This window comes from Arachis hypogaea, chromosome 10 (genome assembly GCF_003086295.3).
Source record: "Arachis hypogaea cultivar Tifrunner chromosome 10, arahy.Tifrunner.gnm2.J5K5, whole genome shotgun sequence".
Classification (NCBI taxonomy): Eukaryota; Viridiplantae; Streptophyta; class Magnoliopsida; order Fabales; family Fabaceae; genus Arachis; species Arachis hypogaea.
Window position 1 is genome coordinate 93,028,544 of NC_092045.1, and position 7,694 is coordinate 93,036,237.

The window sequence follows — 7,694 nt, forward strand, 5'->3', positions numbered from 1 at the left end:
CTTGTCAAGATTAGTTCTTGTTTACTTGCCTACTTTGTTTTTGCCTTTCATAATTGCATGCTTTCATTGCCTCCTCAGTTGAATGACACGGTCGCTTCCAGACCCGAGCTTGGCCACTTTTGACCCGAAAATTGAAAGAACTTTAACTCGTATAAGGCAAGCTCGGCGCCGGCTAGTTTTTGTGAATAGTGAAGCAGGCTCCCTTGAAGACCATTCCCATTCACTATCACCACCTCTCCGTGACTATCATTCTCCAATACGAGGAGACTCTATATTCATCTATGGGGACTACTGAACTGTCTTTGAGTGACTCAGGTGACACCGTCATGGCAGACCCACCTTGAAAGATTACCTTGAAGGAGGTTGGAGCTCCTTATCTTACCTTGCAACCACTTCAGATTCTATATCCGGCCTTGGATCCAAATTTTGAGCTTAAGTCTGTCACAATCAACTTGCTCCCCAAGTACAATGGATTTCCTGGAGAAGATCCTCTGAAGCACCTTAAGGATTTCCAAGTTGCATGTGCAACTGCGAGAAGACATGGAGCGGATAAAGCCGCGGTGTTGGTCTTCGCTTTCCCTTTTTCTTTGGAAGAAAAAGCGAAGGAGTGATTTTATACTCAGCCAAGTGAAGTTAGATCCAATTGGGACTTGTTGCAGAAAGAATTTTTGGAGAAGTTCTACCCTCCCTAGAAAATAGACAGGCTGAGAAGAGAGATTTCTTGCATTATTCAACGGGATGGGGAGACTTTGTATGAATATTGGGAGAGATTTAAGAAGTTGCTGGAAGCTTTCCCTCACCACCGGATAGATGGGTTGGTTCTTATCAGTTATTTCTATCAAGGAATGCACCACCAAGATAAGCTTCTCTTGGATGCCGTGAGTGGAGGATCATTGACCAAAAACAAGACCGCAGTAGAGGAATGGAAAGTGATATCAGACTTAGCGGACTTAACTCAGCATTCAAGGGCAAGGAGTCCACAACCAAAAGCTTTAAGTGAGGTTTCTCCCTCCGGGGATGCAATTTTGACTAAGACTCTAGGTGAGATGACGATTTTGTTGAGGCAAATCACCCAAGGGCAACAAATTTCTCAAGCTTTGATGAATGCCCCACCTCAACCTCCTAGGATTGAAGGACCATCAAGGATATGTGGTGTTTGTGCTTGTACTACTCATTACACCGATGAGTGTCCTCAAATCCAAGAGGACACTACATTGGCGGTTGCTAACCCCTACCCACAAAGACCCAACTACAACCAAGGACCTTACCCACATAGAGGTAATCAAAACCAAGGGTGGAAAGATAACTCAAACCAAAGGTGGAATCAAGCTCCCCAAGCTCAACCCAATCAAAATGCTCAAGTCTACTACCATCAACACCCCCAAGGCTAACCACAATACCAATACCATACCAACAACCCCCACAATATCCATCTCAAGTGAATTATCAACATCCAAATAGTAGATCAAATCCTTCTCAAGTTAACCAAGTCCTTCCCTCCAATTAATCCCACATGAATGACACAATTCACACCTTCATGCAAGAACAAAGAGAGTTTCAAAAGAAACAAGATGCATACATGGCTACAATAGCCGAAGCCCTTACCCGTTTAACTCTCCCTCCTCAAACCACACAGAGCACCCAACCAGCTTCAACCTCAAGTAGTTTACCCTCCCAACCTCAACACAATCCTAAAGGAAGCATAAATGCCATTACTCTTAGGAGTGGTACTAAATTGGATAAGAATGTTGCTATACCTTCAAGGTTGAGTGAGGAGACAAACAATGAGGAGGTAGAAGATGAAGTTGAGGTGATGAGGAGTGAAGATGAAAATGTTGACAAAAGTGAGGAAGAACCACCAAGGGTCAAGGAGCCCAAGAGAAAGACCTTGCTTGAAGAGCTTTTGCCCATTCCATTTTCAACCTTAGCAAGAAAGCAAAAAGCAAGAAGATCTTTACCCAACTGTGGTGGAAGTTTTTGAGAAAGTTGAAGTTACCATCCCTCTCTTTCAAGCCATTCAACAAATGTCAAAATATGCCAAGTTCCTCAAGGATATTTGTACTCACAAAGACAAGCTTTGCAACCTCAACAAAAAGCCAGTAGATAATTCTATCTCTTCTTTACTTCCTGAAAAATGCAATGATCCCGGCTCATGTTTTGTTACTTGTTTAATTGGTGGAACCAAGTTCACGGACTGTATGTGTGATTTAGGGGCGTGTGTGAGCATCATGCCACTCCCCATCTATGAAAGATTGAACTTAGCACCCCTAAAGAGATCCAAGGTGAGGTTTGTGTTAGTCGACAAGAGTATTGTGTCAGTTGTGGGGATTGCAGAGAATATAATTGTCAATATTCAAGGATTGCTCTTTCCAGCTGATTTTCTCATCTTGGAGACCCCTCCTATTGACTCAACCAAGCCATCATCAATACTCCCTGGACGACCATTCTTGAAGACAACCCGTTTCAAGTTAGATGCACACTCAGAAGTCTATTCTTTTGAGTCGGATAGCAAGTTAGTCAAGTTCACTTTGGAGGAGTCTAACAAACCCATTCTTGAAGCTTGCTCTATTTTTGGATGCAACATAGTTGAAGACAAAGTGACTGAAGATGACAAGGAGCAAGGGAAGGAGGATAGTGCCAAAGAGTCAAAGGATCTTGCTCAACTAAAGCAAGCCAAGAAGTTGGAGATTTTCCTCCTTGGGGAACTTCCTAAGTGACCAATGAAGCCATGCAAGTCCAACTTAAGACTCTAAACCAAAGTGCTTGGTGGGAGACACCCCACCATGGTAACATTTTCCAATTCTATCTCTTGTTTATAGCTTTCTTGAACTATTTGTTTTCTTATGTTATAATGCTTAGATTAGATTTGGTTGGATAATTTTGAGTTGTATAAGTTGAATCACTTGTGGATTATGATTTTTTGCTTGTTTGAATGATATGGGATTGATATGTTGGTGTGCTAAGGTTGGGAACCTTAGTTTTTAAGAGAAAAGAAAATTCTTAAACAGGGCATCTGTGCGTACGCACCACGCTATGCGTGCACACAACTTGTGTTTTTAGGCCCCTGTGCGTCCGCACACGTCTTAGCATGTTCTCTGGTCGCAGCGCCAACGCAGCCTGTGTGTGCGCGCTGCCTCATTTTCTCCGATCTGTGCATGCACACACCTACGTGCGTACGCACGAGTCCCTTTTTGCGCTTCATCTGTGCAGCCGCACAGACATATGGGCCCGCACACCCTTTGTTAGCCCCTCTGGTGGGGGTGATGGAACGACCTGTGCGTGGGAACAACCTCCCCTATTCTCACCCTCTGTGCGTGCGCACGGACCTGTGTGCGCACGCACACCTGCTTTAAAAAAAACTTGTGCATAACAAAGTATAAAATAAAGAGTTAAATAAAGGATGCACATGCCATATTTGAAAAGAAAATGCATGAGTGTGGTGAGATAGAAAAAAAAAAGAAAATGGGTAGATAGGTTATATTGTTAAGTGTATATAGGTGATATAGGAATAGGTGGACACTCAAGCTAATCAAAGAACTAATTCTTTAAGTCCACTTAACCATATTTCATCCTACATGAACCCTAGCCCCATTACATCCCTCTAAAGACCTCATGATAATTGTTATTCATGCATTAAATACTAGTTTATTGTTAGATGGCTTGAAAATCTTTGAAAAGCATGATGAAAGGAGAATTGAGTGGTTAAACCTTAAACACTGAGAGAACTGAGTGGATACACATCCAGTGAGGGGTTCGATAGCTCAATTCTATGTTCTTGCTCCTTATATTGTATCCTCTTGCAAGTTGTTTGATTGAATAATTTTGAAAATTTCGATTCAATTCTTTGGACATTGATCTTAATGCATGAACTCTTTGCATTGGCCTTCAAGCTTTCTTGTGATGGATTGGAATTTCATGGTTTGTTTCTACCAACTCTCGTCGTAGCACATTTTGGCTATCACCCATAAGATAGTTGCATGCATTTAAGTAGTATATAGCATAAGTCATTTTTCCTTTCATCTATCTCCTTTGAGTGTGTTTAGCATGAGGACATGCTAGTGTTTAAGTGTGGAGGAATTGATGAATCCATATTTGATGATGAATTTTGGTTAGAATTGAATGGATTTTATCATATAAACTTGCACTTATTCCCTTTAATAGCATGTTTTTGAATCTTCCTCCCAAATCGTGCTTGATTATGAAAATACGCTCTTTTGTGCTTAGTTTGATCTATTTTATTCCATTTGCCTTACATTTGATGCCTTGATGTGTTTGTGAGTGATTTCAGGTGTATAAGGTAGGAATGGGTTGGAGAAAATGGAAGAAGAGAATGCAAAGTGGAGGAAACTTGAAGAATCAAAGGAGATGACCTCAGAGACCTGTGCGTGTGCACAGCCTCTTGTGCGTCCGCACAGGAGCCCAAGGAGAGCGCGTAAATCATTTCGAGCGCATCGCGCATCCCGTCAAGCATCGCCTAGTGTGCGTGCGCACAGCTACATGTGCGTACGCACAGCTACATGTGCGTATGCACAGGTTGGGAATTTTGCAAAGTGTGCAGACGCACACGTCTGTGCATCCGCACAAATGTCCGCGCATGACATCATTAGAAAAGCACGTGACTCGCAATTTGAGGGCTTTGGAGGTCCATTTGTGAAGTCTTTTAGCTCATATTGGAAGGGGAATGAAGAAAAGAACATAGCATATCATTAGTATAGTTTTAGGAGTAGAGTAGAAGGTTTTTAGTTTTAGTTTTCTCTAAGTTTTCTTATCTTCTCCATTAGGGTTTTATTAGGGTTTTACATTCCAAGTGCCATTTCCATTTTTTATCATTAGATTTTGCTAATCTCTTTGTAAGTATTCTCTTGTTATTACTCTTTATAGTTATATTGTCATTACTCTTTTTTCTAATTCAAGTTATAGTTCAATTTTGCTTCTCTCTTGCAATTTCACCTTCTTGTTGATGAATTTAATGTTTGATGTTGGTTTTATGCTTTCTTATACTATTCTTGTTGATTGAGATCAATTGTTGCTTTTGGTTTCAAGTCATTTCTCATTTTCCTCATGTTTAAGCTTTTTGCCCATCAAATGTTTGACAAAATGTCAAACATGGTTTTAGGATAAATTTTTGTCTCTTGGCTTGGGAAAAGTGAGCACTTGGGTACCTAGAGTTGGAATGTCCAACATTTAGTGTCAATTCTTAGATTGTTAATTGTTCTTGTTCCCACTAACGCTAATTTGTTGGTAAGGCAATTAGTAAGCAATTTGTTTCTAATTTGTTCCCACTAACGCTCATTTAACTTACTTTCCGATGTGAGGGTTGATCAAGTGAGACTAATCCATCATAATCGTCATAGTTTTGGTTCCAACAAGGAAAGGACCCTTAGCTCACTCCAAGCCAAGACCCCTTTTTTTTATGCTTTCAATCTTTCATACATTGCTATGTTAATCTCTTTTATACTTTACTTGTTTATATTACATAGTCGGTTCTTTAATTTCTTCATTAGTTCAATTATTACAATTTTGCATGTTCTTTTATTGCTTTATATGTTCATTTCTTCATTGACAACCCCTTGATCACTACAACCGGAATTTGCACACTCATTGTCCTTTGGTGATTCCTTGGGAGACGACCCGGGAGTCAAATACTCTCGGTTTAAATTGGTTTTGAGTTGTGACACATCTTGTGAATTTTCAAATTGGTCGGCGACTGATTGTTGGGTTTGGATCTATACTTGCAATGTTAATCCTATTTTGAGAAATCCCAACTCATACAATTGGGCGTCGTCAGTGCTTTTGTTATGACAATCCGAAAAAGTGGTTGAAATTTTTGCCTTGAGCACAATCTTGGTACAATACTTTCTTTTATAATATCATTAAAATGACTCCTTACAAAGCATTATTTGAAAAGGAACCTCCAGGTTTATTGCGGTATAAAAAAGTCCAAATGATGAGCCAAATTTGTAAGCATAAGGTTGTTAGAAGAGCGAGACCAACTGCTTGGCAAACTTAAAAAAATCTCCATAAGGCTCAAAAATTTATGAAAGACCATGCTGATGGGAAGAGAATACATTGGGAATTAGAAGAGAGAGACTTGGTTTTAGTTAAGTTGCAGCAATACCAGCAACCGTCACTAGCATTTCAAAAGAATCAGAAGCTTGGACTGAGATTTTTATGCCCTTTAACATACTCCGTAAGATTAGCCTTATTGTCTACAAGTTAGAGCTTCCTAAGTCAGCAAGAATTCATCTTGTTTTTCATATTTTGTTGCTAAAATATTCAAAGGAGATGACATACAACAATATTTGCCTCTTCCTTTCACAACATGTGAGCAAGGTCTAGTTTTGTAGCCACAAACCATTCTAGCCACTAGAATAATTATGCAAGGCAACATTGAGAGTCCTCAACTTCTAATCCAATGGGAAGATAGTCCTAAAGAATTGGCAACTTGAAAAAATGCTACAAAATTTCTCAAGTTGTTTCCTTACTTCAACCTTAAAGATAATGTTGCTTTTAACGGAGAAGGTATTGTAACAAAGAAAGACAATAAAGAGGAACAACAAAGTCATTTTCACAATGGAATAGTGCCAAATGCAGAGTTTGTTATGAAAAAAAGACAGATGACCCATGAACCACAAGCTCAAATTGTGAGAAAAAGTACTAGGCTGAAAATAACAAATACTCAATTGAGAAGCTATATTCATTAGGCATTAAGTGGTATTTTTTTCTTTCTGATATCTTCTTCCTCTCTCATCTTTTTATCTCAGTTTATCTTTTCTTCACATTATTCTTATTCTAATTCATACACTTGTTCTTCAGTTTATCTTTTTCTTCATTCATCTCGTCAATATATATATATATACACATCAAGGACTTTATCTCATTAATTAGCTTGTGCCTACCCGCTGTTTGATAAATTGTAGGGGTGTAAGTTATCGAACTGAACCAAAATTTACTGCAAAACCGAACCGAAATTTACAACAACCGAATGAAAAACCGAAGAAATTATTTTTTTGTTTTTTCGAATTAAACCGATCGGTTCGATTCGGTTTTTGGTTGGCTCAGTAAAAATCGAACCGAACCAAACCGAATCGAAATATTGGTTCAGAAATGCTTGTTTTTACACATTTGCCCTTTAACCTAATATGCAAACCTCTAACCTCCCAATCCCAACTCAGCGCAGCCACAAGTCACAACCCTACAACACAATGCATCAGTAAACTAAGGTCCATCTTTCTCCTCTATGCCTGATTGCCTGAGACCCTGAGAGAATGAGAGATTGAGAGAGCCAGAGAGCTGAGAGCGTCGTCGTCGAGTCGCCATGAAGGACGTCGTCGATCTCCATCACAGGCGTTGCAGAGAGTTGTCTTTACGCCATCGTCTTGCCGTTGTCGATCTCCGTCTGAGCCGTTCTTCCCCGTCACCGAACAGCAGTCCTCGTTGCCGTCCAGCAGTCTCCGTCATCGAGTAGTTCCTCTTCGTTGGCGAGAAAACCCCTGGTCCGAGCCTTTTCCTGCAACTCACAATGTCGTCTTCTGAGGTTGGTAACTCGATTTTTTCACAATTTGTTGTAACTTATTACTTATTAGATATTCTTGTTGCTAGGTTGATTGAAAATTTGTTGCTGTTGCTGTTCGTTGAATTGAAGAAGCTCTTTGTATATATATACTTCTTATCACAATTTTGATTATAAATCC

General features: G+C 39.8%; 1 non-coding gene across 1 annotated transcript; it reads right to left on the bottom strand.

The window, feature by feature from the left end:
- Nucleotides 1–701: 701 nt before the first annotated feature.
- Nucleotides 702–808, bottom strand: LOC112719119 (small nucleolar RNA R71). Its single transcript, XR_003161434.1, has one exon. It is a non-coding gene; the product is annotated as a small nucleolar RNA R71 (small nucleolar RNA).
- Nucleotides 809–7,694: the final 6,886 nt, after the last annotated feature.